The sequence below is a fragment of the Carcharodon carcharias genome, chromosome 8 (genome assembly GCF_017639515.1).
Source record: "Carcharodon carcharias isolate sCarCar2 chromosome 8, sCarCar2.pri, whole genome shotgun sequence".
NCBI classification, from domain to species: domain Eukaryota; kingdom Metazoa; phylum Chordata; class Chondrichthyes; order Lamniformes; family Lamnidae; genus Carcharodon; species Carcharodon carcharias.
In genome coordinates, this window is record NC_054474.1 from 3,959,621 (window position 1) to 3,972,523 (window position 12,903).

The window sequence follows — 12,903 nt, forward strand, 5'->3', positions numbered from 1 at the left end:
CTCAGCAGGTCTGACAGCTTCTGTGGAGAGAGAAATGGAGTTAGCGTTTTGAATCCACACGACCTTTCTTCAGAGCATTTCTAATTCTCTTTGGCTCTGAAGAACGGTCATACAGACTGAAAATGTTAACTCTGTTTCCCTCTACACCGATGCTGTCAGACCTGATGAGTTTTTCCAGCATTTTCTGTTTTCATTTCAGTACTAATTGGTGTTGTTTTTTTTCCAAAGAGCTGGCACAGGCATAATAGGCCAAATGGCCTCCTTGGGCTTTGTAGAATTCTTTGATGGTGATGTACACATCTGAATCAACAAAAGCCTACCCACTGTGTGGAATTACATTAGGATGCAGCACAGAAACAGAACATTTAACCCTGGAAGTCCACCTTAGTGTTTATGCTGCATTAGAGCCTCATCTCACTCTGTCAGCATAACCCCCTATTCCTTTCTCCTCAGATGCTTATCTAAACGTATCAATGCTATTCGCCTCAATCACTCCCTGTGGAAGTGACGTCCACATCCTCACCGCTCTCTGGGTAAAGAAATTTCTCCTGAATTGTTAGAAAATATCAAGTCGATCATTTATAATGCACCCGGTGAATTGTTTTGTCTTTTAGTGGACAGCTTTAATCACATCCAAAATGCAATAATTTACTGAAAGGTAACATTCTGTTTGAGTTGTGATGTTTGGAAGGTTTTAGTGATATAGAATTTCAACAACATATCTATAGACAGCACTGTGTCAGCTGGATTTATGACAAGACTCCCAGCAAACAATGTATCTTGCAGCATGCAAAGTCTATTCACTCAGCAAACTGAATCTGTTTAAATAGCTCACTACAGCAAACAGTCTACAGTGTCTATTTAGAAAGAGTGTTTATGAGATACAGAAAGTAGAACTTATGACTGAAACTGCAGCAAGATTATCTGATGAGGTACGGTGATTAATTTAATTTGAGTGGAGGATAGTTACATAATATTGTTGATTATTTCTCAAAGAAAAGGCAGAGAATGGGTAGCAATATTATTTGATTATTTATTTAGCAAAATATAATGCATTTCTAGGATAGTTACTATAAATTATGTGCTTAAAACCAAACCTAGTCATTTACAGCATTACTTTTTTTTATATTCATTCATGGGATGTGGGCATCGTTGGCTAGGCCAGCATTTATTGTCCATCACCAACTGCCCTTGAGAAGATGGTGGTAGGCTGTCTCCAGGTGTGATTGGCAGAAGAATATGCATTCTGATTGAGAATAGCAGTGTCAATATATGAAACCAAAATTGAGAGCAGTGATTATTTTAATTTTCACTGACAGTTTTTAAAAATTAATTCATGGGATGTGGGCTTTGCTGGCTGGGCCAGCATTTATTGCCCATCCCTAGTTGCCCTTGAGAAGGTGGTGGTGAGCTGCCTTCTTGAATCGCTGCAGTCCATGTGGTGTAGGTACACCCACAGTGCTGTTAGGAAGGGAGTTCCAGGATTTTGACCCAGTGACAGTTATATATTTCCAAGTCAGGGTGGTGAATGACTTGGAGGGGAACTTCTAGGTGGTGGTGTTCCCACCCATCTGCTCCCCTTGTCCTTCTAGATGATAGTGGTCGTGGGTTTGGAAGTTGTGGTCGAAGGAGCATTGGTGAATTTTATATAGCATGTTATGGATGCCTCCTGCTGCAGATCTTCCTGCACCAACCTGCATAGCTCAATGACAGTTATTTTGGTCAGGTTGAGTCTTGTCAAGCACCGTTCCATGTAGATATGTGTACTGTAAAACTAGCTCAGCCTAGTGGTTACAGTGCTAAGCTGATTGTTTTTTGAGAACGTAGACCATAATTGGCAGCAGGGCACATGTGCGAGTGCCAGAAGGTGTTGAAAAATAGCATTAAGTCACATCTCTCTGAGAGAAAGCACCTTTATACATTGCAGTCAAATGAGACAACATGCCCTCTGGGAATAAATTAGAAGCCAATTTGCACACTGGAGACTAACCCTGTGAATTAGTTTCAACTTCAGAAATTCACCAACAGTTTCTATACAAACAGGTGAAGAAAATAGACATGATCAAGTAGTTGGTAAACTCTTAACAAGCTAATTTAATCTCTTCACGCTCATTATTTTACAAACTAGTTTACAGACCTTTTCATGAAATGATTCCACCTTAAGTTAAGTAAATGCCCAAACCCCTTAATCCTTTCTTGCTCCAGAAACAAACTCCTTTTTCTCTGGGTATCAGTTATATAGTATTTTACCTTTGATAACTAGTCTTCCAATATCCTATTGTTATAATCCTCTATGTTGAAGAAGACCAGGGATTTTTTTCATGTCATCCTGTCCAATACTTATCCTTCAACTAAAGTCACCAAAAACAGATTGCCTGTTCAGTAAGTAGGAACTTGCCATGCATAATTAGCTGCTGCATCTCTTACATCACAACAGTGACTATATTTCTAAAGAACTTCATTGGTTGCGGAGCATTTTGGGATGCAATATCAATATAATCCCTTCTTCTCCTCATTTCCAAGTTTTCTTGCAGAGGAAAGGAGTGAATTCATTTTCAAAACAATACACTTTCATACCAATCAAATTGCCAATGAGCAGAACCAGGGACCTCCATTCGCATCACAGAGATGGTTACTGGTGATCAAGACAAGTTTCAATACAAAAGCAAAATACTGCAGGTGCTGGAAAGCTGAAATAAGAATGCTGGAAATACTCAGCAGGCCGGATAGCATCTGTGGAGAGAGAAACAGAGCGAAATATTCAGGTTAATGACTTTTCATCAGAACTGGGAAAAGTTACAAGTATAAAAGGTTTCGAGCAAGTGAAAGTGGGAAGGGAGCAAGGAAGGCAAAAATGAAGGTCAAGGGTGGAGGGCAGGAGAGATTCAAAAGGTTTCATGGTGCAAGGCTATAAGGAGTGGTAATGGGTCAAGAAACAAAATGTGAGTCCAGAGAAGGTGTGAATAATAGGATAGCCACCCTCGGAGCTCAATATAAGGAAAATAAGAGAGAAACAAGAGAGAAAAAAAAAAACAGAAAAGAAATATGCAATAAAATGAGGGAAGAAGTTATGACCTAAAATTGTTGAGCTCAGGTTTGAGTTTAGAAGGCTGTAAAGTGCCTAATCTAAAGATAAGGTGTTCCTTCAGCTCTCTGTGAGTTTCATTGGAACCCTGCAGCAGACCAAGGACAGAAAGGTAGAGAATTAAAATGATTGGTGATTGGAAGCTCAGGATCATGTTTTCAGACTGAATGGAAGTGTATTGCAAAGTAATCACCAAATCTATATTTGGTCTCCCAAATGTAGACCACAATGCGAGTAGTGAATACAGTATACTAATTTGTGAATACAGTATACTAATTTGAAAGAAGCACATGTAGTTGCTGTTCCACGTACCTGAAAGGAATGTTTGGGGCCCTGGACAGTGAGAAGGAAAGAGGTAAAAGGGCAGGGTGTGGGCGTGGTGGTGGTGGGGGGTGGGGGGGGTGGTGGCGGTGTGATTCGCTGATCTACTGATTTGCTTACTGTTTACGGTTTTTGAGGAAGCAACTTCAAAGACTCCCTCAGAAACATGCTAACTACCTACCACATTTTTAAAAAGTGTGATTACACTTCACTTTAAATTGCAAGATTTAAAGGTAACAGTTCTTTTTCTCCAAATCTTTTCTGGGGAAGAATTCCAAAATGTAATGCTTCTAGGGCTGGTTTAAGTTGGTAACACAAGATGAAGTGCTGGGAAACGGAGTAGGGTCTAAAATGCTATTGATTCACCATCACCCATTCTAGGTCTACAACTGAAGGACCTAGTCATTCCTTCAGACTTGAAAGGATGGATCTCCCACCCCTCCCCCAGGAAAAAAGTCAGCCATGAACTTTAAATAAGGCTGCCCTGCAGCCACAAGGCACTCCCGGCAGCCTCTACAAGGTGAGGGTCGGACTTCTGCCCATCAGTGGGAGGAAGTCCGGCCCTCGAGAGCTGCTGGTCAATCTGATTGAGTAGCTCCGGCAGCACCAGAGTTGAGCTGCTGGGACTGTAAGCAAGCCCCAGGAAGGAGAGTATGTGGCCTCTGGACTCAGGTAAGTTTGGAGTTTTGAATGAGGGAGGATGAGGGAGCCTATTGGGAGGAGGGGCGAGGGGGTTGTGGGGAGTGGGTTGTGAAGGCCAGGCCGGAAGGTACAAAGGGGGCTAAGATCGTGGGGGAGGGATGTGCCCGATGTGCACAGGGCACACCCAAAGCTGGTTAAAAGACGGCGTGCCCACCCTAGGCTGTCATCAACTGACCAGTGTATTATGGCAGCAGAGATGGATTGAAGAACTTAAGTGGGCATTAACTGGCCACTTAAGGCCCTCAGTAGGCTTAAGGGTGGGGGCCTAGTGGGCACCTCACCCTCCATCCCCAGCCAACACCCCACCCGGCTCGCCGTGTTATGGGGGCCAGATCGGCAATGGACAAGCCCCCTCGCCTAAAACACACCCAGTGAGGGGCCATAACATCCGACACTAATTGTCCAAGTCACCATGATAAGGAAAGTTTTGCCAGAGGGCCAAAGTCTGGCAATTGTGGCTGCAATCTTCAAAGTAAGGAGGCCACATATAAAGCCAGGAAATTATAAGCCCATTAACCTTATATCAATTTCGAGGAAGATTAAATCTGGATTTTCCAGTTTTGGACAGACCAATACCAGGTGTCCAGCCCACAAACTCACCAGTGGATTTTCCTCCAGACTTGCAAGACTGATGGAGGTTTTTAGCTGCTGCATCCCTGACCCATCACATATAGCGATGGAGCTGAACTGGGTTATAGCTAGTGGCCCACCTTTCCTGCAGCCACCAATACTAAAGAACACATCAAGGGAAGAGGTGTTGGTGCCTCTTGTATCAAACTGGATGCAATTTTTACCTGAAGGCCACACGCAGCAGCTAAGTAAGTTTTCCTTAGCATTATTTAAAGTTGGTTTTAATTGTTTTCAAGCCTGAGTCACTTAAGTTTAATTTAAGGCTCCTTATGGTTTTTAAAGTTTCTTTAAATTTCTTCAAAGTATTTTAAAGTAAGGATTTTAAAATTATTGAAAAATATTTTGACCATGCATTTAAACATCAAGCCTGCAGGCTGACCTGTGGGAATCAATGCAAACTCCTTTTGACCTGCCCTGTCCCTGTGTACAGTGTAGAAAGAGGAGGGAGGCAGAAAGCCCATCCCATGGATTCCAGGTTGAAGATCACCATAGGTGATTTCCGACAAATTTGTGCTCATAGTTCTCTGTTAGTAGAGGCAGGTAGGCTATTTCATCAAGAGGTTTGTCAACTCTTCAGTACATTGTACCTTCATCATGAAGCAACAGGTCTGTGTAAAGCAAGTTGTGGTATTTTATTAAGTGAACTCTAACTCTAACCCCTTTTTGGGAGGTACTCCAGATCAGGAGCGCTCCCTCACTTGAGTTCAAAATAGTCACTTCCCACAGACACTTGTTTTTGGGTCTGAGCAAGTGAACCACTCTAACCCCAAGGAAGATAACTATCAAGAGGAATTCCAGATAGCCTTTAATTGTTGAGGATGGCCTTATTATGTGAACATTGTGAAAATGTATCTGGTCAATAGATGTTTGTGATGTGTTCTAATATTAATCCTAATTAATTTAATTTGCTTCTATCTTTTCATATAGCAGAACTTTCTGGCTGGCAGGGGGAGCGGAGCAGGAGCAGGTATGGACCCGAGGAGGTGGCAGCACAGTGGAAGGTCCTGGTACCCCAGGACGGGAGGTGGAGACCCCCCTACATGAAGAAATGTGCCTCGGAGGAGGTGGCGGAGGTGATGAGCTCCCGAAATGTGGTGCGGAGCACCTGGATCCAGTGTCCCAAGCGCTTCAATGACTTGTTGCACTCTGGAAGGGTGAGGATCATGTTGGCATTGGTCACTTAAAGCAGGTAGGCTTTCCCCCCCGCACCACCCCCCCCCCCCACCCCCCCCGCTGCATCCACCCCTCCATCCCCAAGTCTGAGTGCCGTGACTGCATTGAATCATTGGCAACATGTGTCCTTTGCTGGGTGGGCCAGCAGATATTGCCTATGCTGAGGTCACCCTGAGAGGGTGGTGAAGAGATGGGTTCTGCCCCCGCAGCATGTGGTACACTGAGACCCACATGACTGTTCTGGGGGTAACCTGGAGGAGCTGTACCTGGGCACAGAGCTGGAACTCCAGGACATGTCAAAATCAGGGTGATGAGATGCTGGGAGGGGGGCTTCAAGGTGGCGTTGGCACCGATCGATCTGCTGCCCTCTGCGCTCCACGTGCTTGTGCCTCCTTGTTATGGAAGGATAGACCGTGTGGTGCCTAATGTGATGTAGGCAGCATTTGGCCAAGGGGGTGGGGGGCTGAGGGAATAGGCCCAGCATCTTTGTGTGTGTTTGCAGCAGCAGCGGGGTGAGGAGGCACTGGAGCCCTGCAATGTCCCACTGTGGTTGGGGTGGGCCGTCCGCAAAGAGAGTCCAGGTACAAGTAGCGCTAATCAATGCTCTTCTCTCCTTTTCAGGAGAAGAATGCACATAACGCAGCCGAGCGGGTGAGGACTGGCAGTGGCCAGGTGCAGTTGGTGATTCTCAGCCGTTTTGACCAGGAGGCCCTGGATTGGAGAGGCGCCTTGCACCCAGGTCCACTGGTGTCAGTGAGGCTGGGGTACCACAGGCAGGTATGTGAGGTCACCATTGTTCTCCCAACAGCCATGGCAGTGCTGAATGTTCAGTGATTGAAGTTTGCAACATGGCTTGACCATTGCTTATGGAAGGATGAGCTCATAATGATCCGGGGGACAGGGATGCCCATTGCCATTGTCTCCACATTAACTGTCCCACTGTCCTTGTTCTTCCTTTCAGCATCAGTGGAGCAGGGCCAGGAGGAGGAGCAGCAGAAACCCCCCTCTCACACCTGAGGACCCTGAAGTCTCAGACTCACTAGCATCACACCATCTCTGCCAGGCAGGCACCAGTGTAGATACTAGCACCCCAGTGTCTTGGGGCACAGTGGAGAGGGCACTTCACAGTCACTGGAGCTGCTGGCAGAGACTGAGAGTGCCCATGGCGCCAGCAGACGGAGGACTGCAGGGGACCAGGTACATGCTCAGTCGGTGCCTGATGATGTGCCTCTGGAGTTGTCCGTGATGCAGCAAGAGCAGGAAATGCGGCCGGGTGTGTGGGAGCATCTGGGAGTGATACATGAGGCTGTGCTGGGCTTGGTCTCCATGGTGGAGGAGTCTACGTGGATGATCGCTGAAGCAATGAGCCTCATGTCCGAGCGTTATGCATCCTCCATGGAGAGAGTGGTGAGTCTCGTGGAGAGGATCCTCCAGGAGACCCATCAGGGATTCCTGGGGATGTGCTTGGACCAGCAAGCCCTCACATTGGCATTGACCTCAGCTGGTCAGTGCCATTGTGGGAGATGGTGTGGGCACCAAGATTCCCAGCCCGGTGCCCATCCATCCACGGTGAGCAGGGAGGTCCGAAGCGACCTCACGTCGGTGCAGCAGCTGCCTGTCGTCTCTGTGGGCACCTCTCAGGGCACTCCGGATGAGGGTAGCAGCTCCTCCGCCCCTCTCCCAGTGACCGTTGCATCCGGTGAGGCTGCGGTGACTGGGGAGATGCCAGCTGTGGAACTGGCAGCTCCCTCCCAGGCGGGACCAGCACAGGCTCCACAGGCCAGAGGACAACCACCAAGGTCATCGAGGCCAACAGGACAGCAGAGTCAGCAGCTGTCTCAGATACCACTCCCAGCGAGGGGGCAGCACCAAGACGCAGCACCCGGAAACGTAAACATAAGGTACCTTAGGCACACCACGGGTTTCTCACTGGTGCTTTTGTGTTGGTCCGAAATGAGGTTTGATGAGTTGTTGTGATTTTTAACACCTTTTTCATTTTGTTTCTTTCGTTGCAAAAATAATTTCAGACATGTCACCATGGCTGTGGGTGCCTCTTTTCTTCTGCATGTGGATGGTTTCCAATACTGTAATGAGTGTTTTGTGGGACCTTCAGCTTCATTAACAAGGACCTTAGTTAATGTTCCTAACCTGGCAGATTTTGCACTTAGGTCTTGCATACGGAGCCTACAGCCAAGGCCTGTCCTGGAGGTCTATCTGTGGTGTGCTAGTTGAAGGTTCGTTGGTTTAAAGCCTCCCGGGTGTCCCTGCCTCCCTGGAGTATGCCCGGGTCAGCGTCTACCCCCTCAGCATTTCCCTGTGTGTGCTCATCCTCGGACTCACTGCTGGACTCATCGTGTGCAGCCGCAGCCACTGAGTCAATGTCTTCATAATCCACTGCGTCCCCCCTTACAAGTGCCAGATTGTGGAGAGTGCAGCATGTAACCACTATCACCGAGACATGATCTGGGGGGTACTGGATTGCGCCCCCTGAGCGGGCCAGGCATCAGAAGCACATCTTGAGAAGACCAATGGTTCTCTCCACCACAGCCCTTGTGGTGCCCTGGCTCCTATTATAGCGCTGCTCAGCTTCTGTTCTTGGATAAAAACAAAAACAGAATTACCTGGAAAAACTCAGCAGGTCTGGCAGCATCGGCGGAGAAGAAAAGAGTTGACGTTTCGAGTCCTCATGACCCTTCGACAGAACTTGAGTTCGAGTCCAAGAAAGAGTTGAAATATAAGTTGGTTTAAGGTGTGTCGGGGGGGGCGGAGAGAGAGAGAGAAGTGGAGGGGGGTGTGTGGTTGTAGGGACAAACAAGCAGTGATAGAAGCAGATCATTAAAAGATGTCAACAATAATACAACAAAAGAACACATAGGGGTTAAAGTTAAAGTTGGTGATATTATCTAAACGAATGTGCTAATTAAGAATGGATGGTATGGCACTCAAGGTATAGCTCTAGTAGGGGTGGGGAGAGCATAAAAGATTTTTTAAAAATTTTAAAAATGATGGAAATAGGTGGGAAAAGGAAAATCTATATAATTTATTGGAAAAAAAAAGGAAGGGGGAAACAAAAAGGGGGTGGGGATGGGGGAGGGAGCTCACGACCTAAAGTTGTTGAATTCAATATTCAGTCCGGAAGGCTGTAAAGTGCCGAGTCGGAAGATGAGGTGTTGTTCCTCCAGTTTGCGTTGAGCTTCACTGGAACAATGCAGCAAGCCAAGGACAGACATGTGGGCAAGAGAACAGGGTGGAGTGTTAAAATGGCAAGCGACAGGGAGGTTTGGGTCATTCTTGCGGACAGACCGCAGGTGTTCTGCAAAGCGGTCGCCCAGTTTACGTTTGGTCACTCCAATGTAGAGGAGACCACATTGGGAGCAACGAATGCAGTAGAGTAAGTTGGGGGAAATGCAAGTGAAATGCTGCTTCACGTGAAAGGGGTGTTTGGGTCCTTGGACGGTGAGGAGAGAGGAAGTGAAGGGGCAGGTGTTGCATCTTTTGCGTGGGCAAGGGGTTGTGCTATAGGTGGGGGTTGAGGAGTCGGGGGTAATGGAGGAGTGGACCAGGGTGTCCCGGAGGGAGTGATCCCTACAGAATGCCGATAGGGGGGGTGAAGGGAAGATGTGTTTGGTGGTGGCATCATGCTGGAGTTGGCGGAAATGACGGAGGATGATCCTTTGAATGCAGAGGCTGGAGGGGTGATAAGTGAGGACAAGGGGGACCCTATTATGTTTCTGGGAGGGAGGAGAAGGCGTGAGGGCGGATGCGCGGGAGATGGGCCGGACACGGTTGAGGGCCCTGTCAACGACCGTGGGTGGAAAACCTCGGTTAAGGAAGAAGGAGGACATGTCAGAGGAACTGTTTTTGAAGGTAGCATCATCGGAACAGATGCGACGGAGGCGAAGGAACTGAGAGAATGGGATGGAGTCCTTACAGGAAGCGGGGTGTGAGGAGCTGTAGTCGAGGTAGCTGTGGGAGTGTGTAGGTTTGTAATGGATATTGGTGGACAGTCTATCACCAGAGATTGAGACAGAGAGGTCAACAAAGGGAAGGGAAGTGTCAGAGATGGACCACGTGAAAATGATGGAGGGGTGGAGATTGGAAGCAAAATTAATAAATTTTTCCAAGTCCCGACGAGAGCAAGAAGCGGCACCGAAGTAATCATCGATGTACCGGAGAAAGAGTTGTGGAAGGGGGCCGGAGTAGGACTGCAACAAGGAATGTTCCACGTACCCCATAAAGAGACAGGCATAGCTGGGGCCCATGCGGGTACCCATAGCCACACCTTTTATTTGGAGGAAGTGAGAGGAGTTGAAGGAGAAATTGTTCAGCGTGAGAACAAGTTCAGCCAGACGGAGGAGAGTAGTGGTGGATGGGGATTGTTCGGGCCTCTGTTCGAGGAAAAAGCTAAGGGCCCTCAGACCATCCTGGTGGGGGATGGAGGTGTAGAAGGATTGCACGTCCATGGTGAAGAGGAAGTGGTTGGGGCCAGGGAACTGGAAATTGTTGATGTGACGTAAGGTGTCAGAGGAATCACAGATGAAGGTGGGAAGGGACTGGACAAGGGGAGAGAGAATGGAGTCAAGATAACGAGAAATGAGTTCTGTGTGGCAGGAGTAAGCTGAGACGATCGGTCTACCGGGGCAGTTCTGTTTGTGGATTTTGGGTAGGAGATAGAAGCGGGCTGTCCGAGGTTGGGTGACTATCAGGTTGGAAGCTGTGGGAGGGAGATCCCCAGAGGAGATGAGGTCAGTGACAGTCCCCATGCCCACGCAAAAGATGCAACACCTGCCCCTTCACTTCCTCTCTCCTCACCGTCCAAGGACCCAAACACCCCTTTCAAGTGAAGCAGCATTTCACTTGCATTTCCCCCAACTTAGTCTACTGCATTCGTTGCTCCCAATGTGGTCTCCTCTACATTGGAGTGACCAAACGTAAACTGGGCGACTGCTTTGCAGAACACCTGCGGTCTGTCCGCAAGAATGACCCAAACCTCCCTGTCGCTTGCCATTTTAACACTCCAACCTGTTCTCTTGCCTACATGTCTGTCCTTGGCTTGCTGCATTGTTCCAATGAAGCCCAACGCAAACTGGAGGAATAACAGCTCATCTTCTGACTAGGCACTTTACAGCCTTCCAGACTGAATATTGAATTCAACAACTTTAGGTCGTGAGCTCCCTCCCCCATCCCCACCCCCTTTCTGTTTCCCCCTTCCTTTTCTTTTCCAATAAATTATATAGATTTTCCTTTTCCCACCTATTTCCATCATTTTTAAAAATTTTTTTTAATCTTTTATGCTCTCCCCACCCCCACTAGAGCTATACCTTGAGCGCCCTACCATCCATTCTTAATTAGCACATTCGTTTAGATTATATCACCAACTTTAACTTTAACACCTATGTGTTCTTTTGTTCTATTGTTGTTGACATCTTTTGATGATCTGCTTCTATCACTGCTTGTTTGTCCCTACAACCACACCCCCCCCACCTCTCTGTCTCTCTATCTCTCCGCCCCCCACCCCCACACTCCTTAAACCAGCTTATATTTCAACTCTTTCTTGGACTCGAACTCAAGTTCTGTCGAAGGGTCATGAGGACTCGAAACATCAACTCTTTTCTACTCCGCCGATGCTGCCAGACCTGCTGAGTTTTTCCAGGTAATTCTGTTTTTGTTTTTGTTTTGGATTTCCAGCATCCGCAGTTTTTTTGTTTTTATTTCTGTTCTTGGATAGCGGAGAGGCGTCATGAGCCACCTTCTGAGGGGATAGCCCTTGTCACCCAGCAGCCATCCATCCAGCCGGGCTGGAGCACTGAAGAGCCCCGGCACCTGGGAGTGTCTGAGGGTGTAGGTGTCATGGGAGCTGCCTGGGTACCTTGCACAGACTTGTAGAATCAGCATCCTGTGGTCACACACTATCTGCACGTTCAAGGAGTGGAAGCCCTTCCTGTTGACGAAGGCACCGGGCTCACCTGCTGGCGCCTTGATGGCCACATTTGTACAGTCTATAGCACCCTGGACACAGGGGAAGCCAGCAATGGCCATGAAACCTCTGGCTCTCTGTGTCTGGCTGGCCTGGTCCCAATGGAAGCGGATGAAGGTCAATGCCCATCTGAACAGAGCGTCTGTAACCTGCTTTACACAAGTGTGGACAGCTGATTGGGAGACACCGCAAAGATCATCCACCGAGCCCTGGAAGGAGCCAGAGCCATAGAAATTGAGGGCAGCTGTGACCTTCAGAGCTGCTGGCATGGGGTGTCCACCCAGACAGTTAGCGGAGATCTCAGGGCCAATCATCTGACAGATGTTGTTGACTGTCTCCCTTGAGAGATGGAGCCTCCTTCAGACATATTAAGGTAGCTGCTTCACCACCTGTAAACCCTGGCAGTAGGACAGTGGCGTCTTCTGCGGCCCCTTCTGCCTTGGACAACCTCTTGGCCCTGCACCACTTGTGCGCCTGATCCCCCAAAGGTGGCTCCCCGGAGGCTGAATGTGCACTCCTGACCTCCTCCCTTTCTAGCTGTCCCTTCCTCCTCAGAGGAGGTGCCTCCAGTTGAGAGCTCAGCTCCCATTCCCAGGCTATGGGAAGGCTTCCTGAAACCTGCAGGCCCAAAAAAGATTCCTCCCTGAAGAGTGCTGACCTGAAGGTTGTGAGTCCAGACCAAGCAGCTGGTAAACGTTTTGAAGTATTGCAGATCACACAGGCAAGTGTCAGTAACTTTGGAACATCAATATTTGACAGGGCACACTCACAACCCCACTGAGCCCTCTTACCCCGCCCGTGGATGAGGTTTATACAAATGTGTCCTATCCACCTGCCCGTTGTGCCCATTGCGCTGACCCGAAGATCGCACGGGTGCCGAAAAATCATGGTCGATTGGTGCCTCAAGGGCCTTAAGTAGCCCATTAGTTAATGGCGAGCACACATTGGAGATCATCGCGTGCCCACCCAACGAAATATCACGCTGGCGCGTGGTGATGTTGGGACGCTCGCCCAT